This window comes from Ambystoma mexicanum, chromosome 13 (genome assembly GCF_040938575.1).
Source record: "Ambystoma mexicanum isolate Mex_15411 chromosome 13, UKY_AmexF1_1, whole genome shotgun sequence".
Classification (NCBI taxonomy): domain Eukaryota; kingdom Metazoa; phylum Chordata; class Amphibia; order Caudata; family Ambystomatidae; genus Ambystoma; species Ambystoma mexicanum.
The window spans coordinates 549,354,829-549,372,026 of NC_090938.1; the positions used below are offsets into that span (position 1 = coordinate 549,354,829).

Consider the following 17,198-nt stretch of genomic DNA (forward strand, 5'->3'; position numbering starts at 1 on the left):
TGTACTTTGCTTTTACAGTGCTGGAACAATACCTGTAGGATCAAACGAACATTACAATAAGACTCTGCTCATTCCTGATCTCAAGAAAGGAACAGCGGCAGTGATGGATTACTACTGGGTGTTTGTCCAACAAGCGTACTTGCACCTCCCACCATCATGGACGGTATATTGTTCGCTGGCCACACTGCACTCAGCCCTACTTATAATCCCAGAAGTAAATTAGCAAGCAGGGGCTGTTGGGTCAACAGAGACTTTTACCCGCACCACCAAACAGAAAAACCGGTTTCCAGCACAAAAGTTGCACACCCTCCCTGGGAAAGAAAAGCGTGACAAATTGCAGAGGAAGAAAAGAGCGAACTATCTGTCCAAAGACTCACTAAACTTGCTTGAGGAAATCCCTGATGAATACAGACTCTTCAGCAAAGCAGAAACTTTCTTTGCCTCACTGCTACTACCTGGTGTGCAAGCTGCAGCCAATTCTAAATGGCTACAGATTGTTAGCTGGGAACTGATTTAACTGGCTAATGACACTGAACAAGGGTTCAATGTCATGAAGGTAGAATTCTGCGCTCTAAGGCTGATGACGATGCAGAAGATACGTCCTGGATATGCTGACTGCAATTGAAGGAGGAGTGTGCAAGAAAATCGGGAGGAATGTGCAGCATGAATCCCCAAAGATGCCGAGAATGGCTCTCTGTCACACATTATCGAAGCTGTACAAAACCTGGCAGTGGGCATGAAGAAAGAAGCTGGAATACAAAATGAAGGTTTGATCTGACTTTCTTGGGCCCCATCCTTGTTGGGGGCGATTGTGAAAATGCTGGTGCCCGTCATCGTCTTTATTTAGGTACTTTTTTTGCACGTGCCAGATGGGACTCTAATGTTGTGCCAAAGCAGTGCCCAATAGCGCAATAATGATGGTCTCAATTGGGGTAGCACCCAAAGCACTTCCTGGTACTATAGAGAGTGGTCCCCAAACAGAGGACCCAAACAAACCCCGCATGGTAGAGCTTTATCACCTCTTATATCCCAGGGGCACAGTCACTACACTCCCAACAGACCCGGAGAAATACACAGAGCACTGGGCCGGCTTAGCTGGGGATGGGATTTTTTATACATGACATGTACTCCAGAAGAATATGCCCAGTCTGGCGAAAGCTTGCTAGATGTGTGTAGAGCATGGGTTCCAAAGGACGGGTCGCTGCCATTTCTGAAAGCTGAAATGTTGGAGAGGGTGCGAAGGGGGGGGGGAATATATATTGGAACTTAGGGGCAAATAACACTGCGGGAGTTCGTTAATTTAGGATTAACGAAAGGGGGGGAATGTTGGTAAGGAGAGAGGATCTTCCCCACCTCCTCTATGTGATACTGAATGAGAAATAAATGCTAAGAGAGCTCATCCAGGGAGCAGGGAGGAGTGAGGTGCACATAATGGAGGGTGTGCAACCACCTTAGTGCATGCATTAGAAGCTATATGGTAGATATGGGGGCAAATGCCATCTTGGCAAGCAGCAGCCATCTTAGAAGTAGGCCATAGCGCAGCAAACATCCTTTTCTGTGTTAGCATTAGACCCCCCTTCCATGAGCGCGAACATTACCCCTATCCCTGCCAGGTCTCACAGAGTCCACAAAATCCACCATTGTTCTAAGAAAGTTACAGGCTCTTCCGTCCAGGAAAGAATGCGCCCTGCAAGGTCATAAGAAGGGAGCATAGGGATTATTGGGAGTACCATCCTATGGGACAGGTAGCAAAGCCATCCTGCCCCCAACAATCCCCACCCGAGAAATACAGCTTTGCCATGCTTTCAACTCATGACCCCTGCATGCCATGGCACTGTTCAAACGCAGACTACTGACCATAAAACCTTTACACCCCTCGATCGATCAGTAACATCAAAAGACAAGGCTATCATGTCTTCAGAAATGGGTCACATGGGAATCTTTTAATAATTTATTTGGATAATGTGTAGGGTTAATTCTTGGATATAGTAAAGTTGAAGGGGTTGATGTTTTGTCCGTGTTGTAGGTTTGTTCTGTATATGTTTATTTTTGGATTGGGGGAGGGGATTTTTGATGTAATGTTAAACTGAACGCTGTTTATCTTTCAAGGATATGTTGTGTATATGGTTATTTATGCTTGCGCCCACTTGTATGTTTCTGAATGTAACTCTTGAATAAATACTAAATAAAGATTAAAAAAAGAAATAAAAAAAAGAAATGGGTTACGTGATTTGTGCTGCAAGGTGCAGGGTAGCATCAAAAAGATAGCCTAAAACGATGGAGGAGGACCTTGGGAGTTGCTAATCTGTCTGGGAAGCGAGTGAAGCATGTGAGTTAGTGTGACCTTGGCTCTCCCCCAGAGCCCATCCCTATATCTGCCAGGTGCTCGGTACTGTGATCAAACAATGTTGTTTGGCTTAGGAGCCAATCAACTGTCAGGCCAATTTCAGCCCAGATGATGAGCCCAGAAGCACCCACGTGGACAAAGATTAACAGATGAAGATGGACCAATGGCCTGGCATCCCATTTGGAGCAGGCCCTATACGTATATAGCTGGTCCAGTTAGGATTGTAGATTTGTACCTTATATGATTACGTCATTAGTTATGTTATTTGGATGTAGTTAAAAATAAATCGAGTACCAAAAGATTGAATTCTTTTTTTGTCTCCCGGCCACGCATGTAATGTATGCAGGGGACACCCCCGCGACCCCTAAAGCCCATAATACCAAACTAGGGAAGCTTGGGACACCCCCACTCCTCTTGTTCAGTATTTTGGGATTTGTTCTTGTCGACCAGACCGAATGCACACTAATTGTGCATTCAGTCTTTTGTTTCAGTCTTTTCATGCAAACCCATGTTATTGTGTTGCACGTCCCTATGGAGCTCAGAGTGCTCGGCGGCAGCAGAGTTCTTTGCCGATGCATTTGTATTTTGAAGAAATAAATACTTGTTATCCTTGCCTTTTGTGTCTTAACATTTTCCCCAGCTGGCTGTATTTTTTCTTGTGTGAGCGTGCAGCGGCGTGCCTTCACTTTCAACGCCCCTCATGGTTTTGAGTACTATATTTTTCTTTATTTATACTTCTTGGATTCCTACACCTGGAGGACAACAGAATCACCCTGAGCTGTATTACAAAGTGCACACTGGTTCTACGTGTTCTTAATTATTTTGAGTACCGATTCTGATGGTGAGCTGGTATCTCCTATGGCCTTTGCTATTTTTATCCATGGACATAGATTGGCAAATGCAAACATTTGTTAAAATGGGGAAACAGAAGATGCTCGAAAAAAAAACAGCAAAAGTTGTATATTCATTAATAACAATCTTCCCTAAGCTCCACAAAATCAGTATAACTAAAAAAGCTCACATAGGGAAATCTTAGTTCAATGCTGCATTGTCCCCAAACAGGAAGTAATTTGATAGACAACTGTCCTTGGAATAAATTAATCTGCAATCGAGTCCACATCCAGGTCCACAACTTTGTTTGTGTCCTTGAATGTGACACAGCCACATGCAATCTGCATTGTCGCATAATAGATCTTGATGTGTTCAAGAGAAGGAACGTCCCGATGTAGAAAACAGAGACAGTTATTGATATGCAAATTAGTTGTGTCCGTTCTGGGAAAATAGTGCACACAGATCACCTCACTCACCCTGGAATAAATCCAAGGCATTCTGACAATAAGAAACATGAGTCTCATCCCATTGTACAAGTTAAAAAATATATTCCCATCTAGCCACAGATTATCTTATAGAGGTCTTTGCCTCAATACAGGTTTCTATATTAAACAACATGACAGCACACAGCTGTGTTAACGTGTTCTGAAATTGCTATTAGTGTACTGTCTGAAAGTTCATTTAGCTCTGCCAGTACAGAGATGCATGAGATTTGAAAACACTGGTGCCGACCCTTCACCCAGGCATTCTGGTGTTTTTCTGACCTTTTTTTGTACAAAATGTTCTTCTATTTAAATAAATAAAATCGTCTTCCGCTGAAGTCGTTTTCTCAAAGGAGTCTCAAAATCTTTCATGGGGACGGGCGATTACAGCATTCAAGTCTTTAACCATAGTTGATGCTTCAAGGAATGTTAAACGGAACCACTACAACAGTAGCCATTCTGGATAATTTTAAATGAACCTAATCAAATCCCCCCTCAAAAAATAAATAAATCGAATCACTGAACTTGTGAATGCCTATAGCTACATCCTAAACCATCAACTTTCAATTATGTGCAAATCAGTGGACATAACTTACCCTTGCCCATTAGAGGTTCCACCAATACAGTGATCCCAACAGTTGCCTATGCTGAAGTAAACATCTTTTGAAATGGTAAACAGAGATTGAGATGTAAATGTTAAAAGGTATTTGTACCGCGCACGTCACCAATGGAATTGGTCCCCAGGCGCTCAGGCGGATCTGTAAACGATAAAGGTGGGATGGGTTAGTAAGGTGAAGAAGGGAGTAGGATAGTGAGAGGAGTGGTGTTCTGTTGGCAGCTTCAACTCAGTATACACCGGGTGCTGAGCTTGGTGCGGGTATCGGAGTCAGTCCGCGTGCGCTGTTGTTCCGGCTTATGTGTTGTTGCAGTGTTGTGAAGTGCGTGCGGCTTGTTGTGCGAGAGATGGTTGTGTGAGTTTTTGAGTTAGATAAGTATGCAGAATTTGAGCCAATATTGGTCAGTAGGCCACCCGACCTCCACCATGCCAACACCCATAGTTCAGTCCGAGTGTGACGCCCGCTGGCCCTTCACATTCCCATACAGACGCGGCACCGGCCAACGACTAGGACTCCATCCAGGTGTGGTCACGCCAACCCTCACACCCCCATCCAGACGCGGCGCAGGCCACGTCCAGAGACCCGTCCAGATGTGGGCACGCCAACACCCACAACTCCATCTGAGCGCCACGCAGGCCGGCGCCCACAACTCCAGGTGCGGCACATGCCAGCATTCACGCTTTCCGGGCGTGGGCATGCTGTCCCTCAATCGATCCCATTCAGATGCGAAGCAGGCCAATGTCCATCCAGATGAGCCCGCCGGTCTGGACATGCTCGTCCAGCACGCACGAGTGGGAGAGCCACCGGGGCCCTCGTCTGGGTCCAGGCATGTGGCCAGTCTCTGCAGCCCTCCCTTGTGGCCACCCTCCATGACGTCTCATGCTCTGTCGAGTGGCCGGCCATCTGGCTCGAGTGTCCGTCCAACTTGAGAGTGGCCGAGGTTGGAGCCACCCTCGTCACTGTTTCGATGTCTGGGCATTCCGGTGCGTCTCGGCTGTGGTTACGCCTTGAAGAGCCATGACCTGAGGAGTTTCCCGAATGCCAGGTGGCCTGCTGCACTCCGCACATTCCCAGGTAGGTCACACCAGGCCCTGGGTGCCCGGTGAGAGAAGGACGATCCTCCGAGTGTTCCTCCGCTGTAGGGCCTTGGCTCCAGGCGCACGTCGGTGCTTGATCCCAGTGCTCCCGTCGGTTGGTGTAGGCGCAGTTTGCCGCCCAGGAATTCTACGCCCCGTCCGTGCACTGCTCCGTGTGTGATGCACACGGCCCCGAACTCCACTCACCGCCTCAGCGGCAGCCAGTGTAGCATCCCCAGCGCGGGTGTGATGTGCTCTCCTCTGGGCGGCCCGAGGAGGAGTCTGGCCGCTGCACTCTGCATGCGCTGCAGCCTCTCCAGAAGTCGCTCGGGCATGCCAGGCATAGGCCACTGGCCCAGTCCACTCTGGACACGATCAGAGCGATGATGGCAAGCATTTTGCCGGCGAATGACAGGAACGGCAGGATCCCCCTTGCTGCTCGCAGGAGCAAGAATCATTTCCCGACCACCGAGTCTACTTGTGGCTCCAGAGTGAGGCCGCCATCCATCAGGACCCCTAGGCTCAGATGTAGTGCTGAGCATGGGTAAAAATGTAGATTGCAAGCTACTAGCCAGCCATAAAACGCCACTCACCACCATAACAGAACAAAACACTGGTCTGCACCTAAAGATTTTTCAATGCAAAGAAGAAAAAAAAACTCAGAGGTCTGCTCATCTCCTCCATCAAGTCGTCTCATCTAAAACAATAGAAGAATATTCAGCATCTTGGTTCTCCCATTAATACATGAAGCAACATATAGATCAGCATGTCATTTAATAGGTCATGAAACATTAATTTCAACTCTGTTCCTTAACAAACTTGCAGCTCAAGGACACCGTTAGCAAGAAGCAATAGAATCAACAACAGGATCCACCGCTCATCAGTTTGGCCCCATATGGCAAAGCCTTGGTGACTTAATGTTAACATGGTTGTTAAAGCCTTCAGCAGCACCCTTCCACAGTCCCTCGTCTGCTTTGGTTTACAAGATATTATTTTGATAAAGCTTTCGATCCAGGCTCTGTCCATTGGGGATAAGGGAAGCGCATGGAGTACAGTAAGATTTAGCCTCCAGAAATATAACAAAATTAGATGCAAATCACAAACAAAATTCAAAAACAAGAAAAGGTAGGCAAGCCCATACTACCTCATTCTAAAGGCTAATAAATCTAGACTCAAAGAACAGTGAGGGAATGAAGATATCAATAATAAATTCAATTTATTAAAACATATTTAATTTTTAAGCCGCCTCAGCTGGCTTCTGAATTAACAGCAAATCATTATAGACATAATACACATGTGAAAGCCAACACAAACAATTGAACAACCATCATAAATTGCAATGTGCTTTAAGTGGCATCAATATATCCCAACAATTGTTCTAAACAACCCTAATGTGCAAATGATGCAATCACCACCTGATCAATAATAAAAAAGAGTTTCCAAATTGATTCACACACTAATACCTAAAAGTTGCTCAACCACCTAAGTGTTAAAATGCACAAACACGCATATTCAATTATTCAGCAATCTGCAGCATAATTGAATATGCTTGTTTGTATGTTTTTACCACTTAGGTGGTTCAGCAAGCAACAATCATATTCTGTGGCATAAATTAATATGCTTGTTTGTATAGAGTTTCAGCAACTTTTAGGTATTCATTTGTGAATCAATTTGGAAATTCTCTTTCTTTATTGATCAGGTGGTGATTGCATCATTTGCACATTATGTTTTTAGAACAATTTTTGAGATATATGAATGGCACTTTAAGCACACTGCACTTTATGATGGCTGTGAAATTCATTGTGTTGACTTATATATGTATTAGGTCTATAATGGTTTGCTGCTAATTCAGAAGCCAGCTAAGGCGGATTAAAAATGAAATAGATGAAAAAAAAATAATGATACCTTCATTCCTCCACTGTTCTTTGATGATTTTGCAAATCACAAATGCATCTCTGTAAGAGCAAGACAAACCTTCTGGTGTAAAAAGAAAATAAGAAGGATTACATCAGGTGGAAAACAAGACTTCTTGCACCATCTCAGGTAGGAAAGGAAGAGGTACTGTGGAACACATTTAATCAACAAATCATAACCACAGTTGTAAATCAAATATGAAGGTAAATCGCATAGTCATTAGGTTACATGTCCTGAATCCAGTGTTTGATGCCTGGTGCTTGTAATTCCCATGCTGCATGTTGTGGAGACGATTCATCGTCTACCCACTGATATCAACTATGGGGAATAGCCCCATGCTTCTAGGTAATATACTTCTGAAAGGAGCAAGGAAAAGGTTTTCACGATGCTATTCCCAAATCTGAGGACTTTGCCAATGCTGGTTATTTTGCATTCTAGCACCTGCAGAGTGGACAACCTTTGTATACTTCTTTAAAGATACACACACCAAAAGGAACTGTGCAATGGTAACCTATTTTAGTCATGGGCACATTAAGGCATCCAAATTATGCAGGAAGAAAATTAGCCAGCATATGCCAGGTAAGTCACATGAGCTAAAAAAAAAAAAAAGGTATATCCGCATGTCTGCTGCCATAAAACGCCGAGTACAGCCTCAGATGCTTACCAAGAACAGCCTCAGATGAGAACAGTGACGCAGACCGACTGGCTGAACTTTGCAGTTTTGAATTTCAGATGTATTGGAACCTCACAGAAATACAGCTTCAAGGTTGGCACCTGCGTTGTGTATATATATATATATATATATATTACAATTGTGATAGAGTAAGTGCATAGATAAATATAAAGGAGGGCGGGAAGAGAGAGGGAGAAGGGAGAGGAGGAGAAAACAGAATAAAACAGTAAGAAAAAAAAAATATATATATATTTTCTTTTTTCATACTGGACCTAGTATGCTAGTATGATTGCAAAAAATGTTTGTCTCTTCCCCCCTTCCTTTACTTGTGCCCCTCCGTCCAGCACTATCTGAAATGTCATCAGGCCTAGTACGATAGTCGCTTGTTTTGTTCCTCTCCCTCCTTTCTCCTCCCCCCTATCTCACCTCTTGCTGATCTCTGGCTCTACCCGAAATGTGTCAGGCCTAGAACGGTAGTCGCCTGTCTGTTTCCCATTTCCTTCCTATCTGTGTTTTAGCTCTTGCACTATCTGAAATGTCGCCAGGCCGAGTACGATAGTTAATATAACATTCTTGTTGTTCATGGCCTGTAAGAATGTCATTGCATTTTCCCTTGTTCCCTCCCTTGCTGTGAAGCGCTTTGAAACACATTGCGTATAGGCGCTACATAAATAAACTATCATATCATATAATAGTGAGCTAATCTTCACATGCTAAATGTTTATTCTACATGCATATTCCAAGTGCAGCAAAAAAAGGCCCCGATAGTGCCATCATATATCTAGTTGTCTTCTGGAGCCCAAATAAATCAGGGGGAAGAAGCCGAAATGGCATCTGGGAAAGGGGATCCAGGTATTTCTGGGGGGTCCAAGTCTAGAGGACCAAAACACTGTTGATTGGAGTGCACGGAAAGGGAGTGACTTAAGACTAGGGCTCCAAGAACAGGGAGTTGACAAAGTTAGTGGGTTTGTTGAGTAGGGTGGTGGGTGGTCCTCAGGGGCATGCACACCATACTTCTCCATGTAGTAGCACTACGGTGTGCTCAGAGTCCTAGTGGAAGATGCACGAGGTGATGGGCGCTTGCCCCCAAACCAGTTTGTTTATTAAGTACCTGGGCCGCACAACAGCCGCATAACTTTTGCACGATGATAGTGTAGCCCCTGGCCCACGTATGGCCAGGCAAGGATAGGATGCATTGTTTGTCAACCAAGGGGAAATAAATAAAAGAAAGACACCGGAGTGGGTGGAAAAGTATTTTATTTTAACATGTACGTAGTTGTGTTTGTCTATGATCCTTACCTATTTTTCTATGGGCTGAGCCAGGAGACGAGTGCGAAGAGGAACTCAGACACACTAATGCATCCCAGGTAATCCGAGTGGAAGCCATCCGCAAAGGTACCAAAATACTTGCGCAAAAAATTGAGGATGCCTCTAGGCAAGGTGTGGCACAAGCTAAAAGCTGAATGCCTGTGCCACATCGAGAAAGAACATGGTGGAGATGCCAGTATTAGATACGAAAATAATAAAATTCCTGGGCAAGTACGTAAGAAACCCGAAACACGGTCTTGAGAGATCCTAGTGAGGCCGTCATAATAAGCCGTTGGATTTGACAAGGCCACCAGTTAAAATGATGGCGATGGCTGAAGAGGCGAAGGTAGAAGGGGTCGCTGTAGATCCAAGCATCTCATTGGGATGGACCCAGAGAGCAATATGCATGCTGGGAAAACACGAACTGTGCCACCTCGATGGAGGAGCGTGTTTATCAAGATAGACTCAAAACTGGCTGATTACTCCGAATGATATGGGAAGAGCAGACTTGGGAATTTTTCAGCATGCCCTTCGGTCTGTCCTCCGCTCCATGGTGTTTCACAAAACTGAAGCCAGTAGCGGCTAAGCTGCACGAGCAAGGCATAAGAATGATCATATATCTAGACATTGTGATCTTGATATCGCAAGACGGAGCTCCAAACTGTTCAGGAGCGACCAACAATATCCCTCCTGCAGGAGCTGAGCTTCCTGATAAACTGGGAGTAGTCAGAGTTAGCACCAGCGAGCACAATGGAATTCTTGGGGTTCGGAGTGGACACTGTAACAGCAACACTTCGTCTGCCAGTGCACAAAATACAGTCCACTTGCAGGGAGAGAATAATGGTACCAACAAAAGAGTACACCTCCCTCAGGCAGATACTAAGGCTAGTGGGTATGCCGATATCCACAATGCAAGCATTTGTTCCAGGCCCTCTGCATTATCGAGTGCTTCAGACACTTCCGCAGAGGCCTACGGTACGACCAGTTGATTCAAATATCCATCGAAGCCAGAACCGAGATGCAATGGTCGTTGGATCACATGGAAGCCTTGAAAGGGATAGAGATTTTCAGGAGCGCTTCAGATATGGAGATAGAATCGGATGCCAGCAGATTAGGTTGGGGAGCCAAATGCGGAACAGTGACCACCAGCGGCAGGTGGACATTGGACGAGCTCCAGATGCACAGCAACTGCTTGGACCTTGTGGTGGGTTAATTCACCATCAAAGCACTTACCCCACAATGAGTGAAGTGTTGTTTCTTACTCCAGGTGGACAATATCGCAGCAGTGAGATTATCTAGATGGCACGAGATCAAAGCTCCTAGCAAAGCTAGCTAAAGACTTTTGGCATCACTGTCTGGAGAGGAATATTTCAGTGACGGCAGAGTATCTGCCCAGTTTGGCGAACACAGTAGCAGACTGGAACTCGAGGTCCCTGAAAGAAGCCAGCGACTGAAAGTTACACAGGGAGGTCCTCCAGAGTGTGATAGAGAAATAGGGTCCATGTGGTACAGATCTGTTTGCATCAAGGACCAACCGTCAGCTGGAGAGGTTCTTCAGTTGGAGGCTAGATATGAACAGCCGCGACTGATGCATTTTTGCAATAGTGGGGACCAGCAAAGGTGTACGCCTTCCCTCCTTTCACCATGATCACTCATACACTGGCTTTCATTCGCAGACACAATGCCAGAGTAATCCGAATTACCCCATTGTGGTCAACACAATCCCGATTCCAGAGTCCAATACTCCTACCACAAACGCCCCAAATCCTACATGATCCAACAGGGAATCTTCACCTGATGGTCTTAGACAGGTTGCTGACCCTGGAAGGATGGAGGACTTTGAGCGTACCCAGGTAAAGCCAGGCTGACTGGTTCATCCGGAGCTCATGGGTACGAGGAACAACAGTAGTTGATGCATGGCTAGGAATACAGATCCCGCGAATGCAGATGTGGTTATTCAAAGTAATTTTCGAGCAGAATTAGTGGGAAATAAAGCCTACAGGACAATTAATGTGTACAGCTAGGTGGTTTCAGCAGCGCATAGGATGGTATAGGGAGCCCAACCGGGGAGCATCCCCTTATCAAGAGATTGATGAAAAGCATCTCATCATTGAAGCCGCCAGCGCCAACGTATTCCCAATTGTGGGATGTGTGAGAAATATGAAGGTGTCTCACCTGCAAGTCCCCAGTGATCTGTCATCCAGGTGGCCAGGACACGGCCATCGTTTTTGGATCCAGTTCCTGGGGGTGGACCAGTGCAAGAGGATCACCTGGATGAGGGGTCTTCGGCAAGTGGAAGTGGGACACTGGACGGTGTGACACGGTAGCCCCTTCCTTGTAACACCTTTTCCCCATCCAACCAGGTAGAATACCTAGGAACTCTCCTTCCCCGACACAAACACTTTCTCATGGACAGTTCACTGTGATCAACAACGGACTACCACCAGAGCTGTATACCTGACCTGTCCCAATACAGTGGTCAGACAATTACTGATCATTACACACACCTGACTTCCAACACACTTCCCCACACGGATAAAAGTCGGAGCACGAAAGCACACTCTGAGCGAGGCTTAGCAAGCGAAGAAGCAGCAGTTCCAAGATGGCAGTTTAGTATAAGGAGAAAGACTGCGACGCCAGAGAGGGTTGCGAGGAGGGAAGTGCCCTTGATCTTTAAAGATTGCTACTTTCACGAATCTTGGAAAGGCCCCGGATGACCAAATACCTTTTATTGTGCAGACAGATGCCTCTGACACTGGGATAGGTGCTGTACTATCACAGGTAGATGACAAAGGCAAGGAACACGCAATTGGATTCATAAGTCGCCAGCTTAAGGACAGAGAGCTCAGATGGTCCACAGTAGAGAAATAATGTTTCTCTGTTGTGTGGGTCCAAAGGAAGCTGAGGCCCTACCACTATGGGACACTCTTCACTGTGCAAACTGACCAAAAGCCCTTGAAGTGGCTCATGAACATGAAGGGAGAGAATCCAAAGTTGCGCAGGTGGTCCATAAGCCTGCATGGGTTTGACTTCACCATTGATCATAGGCCAGGTGTTCAACCTGGGTTGTCCAGAATGTTTACCCGACATGAACAAGAATCTCATCCAGGGGTGGATTAGTTCCCCCTGTCCTTGGTCTGGGAGGGGCGAGCGTTAGGAAAGATTTCCATTTAGGAGTAATTTTCCCTCCAGTTGTGAACCCCTCAACTTTTTGCTGTTGTCCGACCAGCCTAGCCTGACTTTTTCCAGTGGAACCCAGCCTTCTGCTGTAGTCTGCTGGGCTTTTGCTCATTTTGTTATGGGGAAACTGACATGACCTTAAGACAGTCACTACTGGGAGACTTTGTTTCCCTTAGTCTTTCACTGTTTGCTATTCTTTAGCAACATTTTATCAGTGCACAAAGTACCTTACAGTACAGTTCGCTGGCGTCTTACTTTAATTTTTAAGGTCCTAGACAGCCTCAAAGGATTTTTCAGTGAATGTACATATGTGCCTTGGACAGAGCTGGTAGCAGCTGTTACTTTTCATATATTTTTAACCCTTTTGTATGGACCAGACTGCGTTTGGCCCAGGACAGTGGCCACTGTCTAAAATGGCCATGCCACAAACTCCTTTGGTCTGTCCTTTGGCCATCTTGTCCCTTTGCCTTCCCCAGGTCAAGTAGACCAGGGAAATTCCTTACTTGGTCATGCAGACCCCGTGCAAACCAAAACTTTCGCAGACTTCTGCATGCCTTGTGTGTGTGCCTCCACGATGTGGGCTGGACTATCTAGTTCCAATTCACATCCTGGGTGCCAGGATGTCTGGTGTGCTGAGAATGACAGGGACCACCATGGTCTGTGATTGGTCCACCTCTGGGATGGTTGTATGTGAGCAGATCTCTCATTGGGTCCTCTTCGTTTTGTCACAAAGGAGATTCTGGATGAGAATCTTACACCCATTACAGGTCGATCTCGAGTTCACACCAAACTTAGGAAAGGATCCAAGTATCCTGAAACCAAGAAGCAGAGCCGAGGAACCGCTGGTGACCAGATGGAATGTTTTGCACCCTAAGCCCCTGAGCCCGCTGTCGTCCCGTTGGACCCCCCCGTTTCTGATCGACCCTAGAAGGTTCTGCAAAGGCGTGTCGACCCATTGGAATAGTGGGATTAACTATTCTTCGCACCTCCAACTTAACCTAAAAGCGAGCCTTCTTGGAAATGCACCCGGACTAACCAGTGAACTGACCAGTTTGCACAGGTCCTTTTCCCTAGAACCGCCGCTGTCTTGAGTTGACACTTGAGCATTTGGAGACTGTAAGCTCTGAGTAATAGGCACTCTCCCGCCGGGTTTCTTACACCTAGCATTCCTAGGTCTGAAAGTAGGAGAGTACGCCTGAACCCGAGCATATGCAGTCACTGTGTCGCCCAGCTGTTTGTATTTAAAGGTTGCTTAACCTATCTGAGGGATCGCTTGGGGGTACGGTTCCCTCACGCCTCCTATAATTGTTGTTAGATACATAGGCATATGGTGCTATGAAGAAGGGGGTTGTTGGGGGGGGGGGGGGGGGGGGAGAAACTTCAGGTTTCCGCAGGGAATAATCACCTTTAAAAAATAAATCTCTTAACATTTTCAAATTAAAGAAGCAAAAACGATTACAACTGTGAATTCTTTAAACAATACAATATTTTAATTATATATTACTACATAGACAACTATACTAAATCAGCCGTAGGCTAGCTAAATCAATTGCATTTTCCTTTAATCAGAACAAAATTCTACCTTCATATATACAGTCGCCTCAGTAACAGATTTACTTTGCATATTAAACAATCGCACAAGACAAACATTGAAAAAACCACAAGGACAGAAAAAAAGGGGGGGTCCCCAAGTCACTATTCATGGCCTCCTCTATTAATTCAATTGATTAAAATATGCTCCTAAACGATTCAGATATTGAATCACCATATAAGAAATTAAAGGGTGCCCAGAGAGCCAAATAGTTTTCTTCTTGATCCTGCATTACTCGCTCAATCTCAGATAATGTCAGCACGTCATTCACCCAACTCTCAACCTGTGGCTTTTGCCTTGTCTTCCATATTTTCAACACCTGTTTTGCTGCTATCACAAGAACCTTGTTAATAAAGATTGCCCATGCGACTAGCGCAGGAAGTCTTGATTCTATTAAAGACACAGAGGCGAGCATTATGCTTAACTTCTTTAATTACTGCTAACCACAGCTGTTTAAAAAAATTTCTTTTGTTTCAATATATATATATATATATATATATATATATTTTTTTTTTATAACTCATATAAACAACGTAAAAAATGAAACATCATAGCCTTAACGTGGCTAAACTACATCCCCCATGAGGCTCCTCAATATGGTAGTCCAATAGCCTCTCTCTCACTGTCCAATCAGGCAATCCCTTCTACCATAAGTCACTGCCTCTCTGGGTCCCTTCCTCTTCTTTTGAAGCTCGCTTTACTGAACGAATGTCTAAAATCCAACTGCCTCTCGTATAATCCAACTGAGTCTGTGTTTTCTATTCTTGGTAGGATCTCCGTATTCTAACTCTGCAGCTCTGCTGCTTTCGTTCACTCTAATCTCAGTGATTCTTTTGCTCCTCTCCTATGCAAAAAGAGAAATGTGCACGTTAGGGAGGGGAATACGATTTATCACATGTTATAATCAAGCATTTACATAGATTTGCTGCGACATGTCTTACAGTTCATATCATGCCCCTTACAGCCGTATTCCCTTAGGGTGGGATAATGCTTGCCTCCGTGTCTTTAATAGAATCAAGACTTTCTGCGCTAGTCGCATGGGCAATCTTTATTCTATGACAAGACCTGAGGCGAGCATTATGCTTGTTCAAAGCTTTCAACAACAGCAGCTGCTATATTAGATACTGGTTTGAAGTAAAATGTCTTAAATACTGAATCGCTCGACCAGTCTGCTGCTTTCATGATCTCCTGCAGCGGAACTCTGCAAAAGCTTGTGAAGCCATGGCACCCCTGGCAGAGTGCGCTCCAAATTTAGACGTGTCTATACCTGCCAACTCCATCACTTCCTTCACCCATCTAGCAATAGTAGCGGACGTAACTGCTTTGTATGGTTTGATACGCGCTATAAGCAACTAGGAGGTTTGCTCATCTTTACACCCTTTAGCAATCGGGATACCGCTGGGTGTTCCCCTACCGGTGCTCCGTCCACTAGCTCGTGTCCAGCAGAGATTGCTGACCTATATACTCCTACAGTCCTGAGCGCCCTCCCTGTAGACGGGAGGCTGGCTAGGAAATTTACCACTTGGACTACAGGTGCTGATATGGGAGATATACTCCTCCCCCTGCACCTTAAGTCTCAGGCTTGCCACGCAGAATTATAGCTCCTAATCGTAGATGGAGCCCATGATAGATTGATAAGTCTTGTAGCGTCTTCTAAAAGGCCTGGCAAGTGCCATCTATGCCTGAAATTCTGCACGCCATCAGTGTTAAGGATTGATCCTCTATCAGAGGGTGAGGGGCTCCTGCTGGATCGGTCAGCAGGTCTTGTCTGTATGCAATCTTCTGTGGAAAATCCGTAGAAAGTTCCATCAGAACTGGAAACCAGGCTTGCGACTTCCACTCTGGCGTCACTATCTGAGCTTCGTCTCTGCGCACTTTTGCTAGTACCCTCGCCAGCATCGCAAAGGGGGAAAGGCATAGTGTCTCTGCGACTCCCAATGATGCATGAATGCATCCGTCCCCTGGGCTCCCGGGTCCAGCTTCTAGCTGAAGTAGTCCGGCAGCTGTGCGTTTAGCCTCGAGGCGAACAGGTCCATGTGCAATGGCCCCCATCTTGCTTCCAACTTCTTGAATATGTCTCTGTGTATTTTCCAGTCGCTGTAATCTACTAGGTGTCGGGAGTTCCAGTCCGCCACCGAGTTCAGGGCCCCTGATAGATAATCTGCTTTGACTGTAATCTTCTTCTGTAGGCAGTCGTGCCAGAAATCCTTTGCCAATTCCGCTAACATCCTGGACCTGGTACCTCCCAGCTTGTTTATATACCTTACTGCAGATATATTGTCCATCTTGAGAAGGATGCTGCAGTGCGCTTCGTCTCTGGTAAACGCTTTTATTTACTTACTTTTTTCTTCGGCCCGTGTCATTTGAATTCTGTGCGGGGGGCGATCTTGCACCGGATGGCCTAGGAACTCTAGAATGAAGCCCTGTACGGTCTGAATAACCCATGCATCTGACGATAGTTGTGCAAAAAAAGCATTTTCCTGCCCCTCACAAGAGGATAGGTCGCTGCGCGTTCTCTCACCCGAGTTATTGTTCTGTTGACGGTAATAACCGCGTCCCCGACGTCCCCGAGAACCTCGCCCTCTGTTTGGGAAAAAGGCGTCTTGTTGTCGGGTCTCCCAATACTGGGCTCTGGGGCCTTGTGCTCTCCTGTTATTGAATCGGCTGGTCGAGCGGCCTCTATATTGACCGGCCCCTGAAAAAAACTCTCCCTGGGAATACCTTCCTAATGGAGGCTTGCGCTTTCTCCAGCGCTGTGTATGTTCTGACGAATCTGTTCATTTCTTTCACAAATGTGTCACCGAACAGGCTTCGTAAGACGCCAGTTCTCCTAGTTTGTTATCAATCTTCAGTAAAGCCGATCTGCGTCGCTCTGAAGATATTGCGCAGTTCGCGTTACCCAGCATGCAGACTGCTCTCTGCGCCCATCCTGCTAATATAAGTGGGTCGACTGGCTCCCCAGTGTCTTTAGCTCTCTCGGCTAAATCCATTATCTTTGCTGTGGGTCCAGCTACGTCTAACAGTTTATCCTGGCATGTCTTCCATGCCCTATCCATGCCTTTTCTGGTGTCCTTCCCTGCTTTAGTTATGAAGGTGAGCATCTTTGCGTCGAGCTCGGGAGTCTGCTACTTTCCCTGTCAGCTCTGGTCTCGGACACTCAGCTTTAAGTCTGAATCTAA

At 45.8% G+C, this 17,198-nt stretch overlaps 1 protein-coding gene across 2 annotated transcripts in view; it reads right to left on the reverse strand.

The window, feature by feature from the left end:
• The window catches only part of HROB (homologous recombination factor with OB-fold), a 526,210-nt gene that overhangs the window by 485,292 nt on the left and 23,720 nt on the right, over positions 1-17,198 (reverse strand). The gene's annotated exons all lie outside the window — the stretch shown is intronic.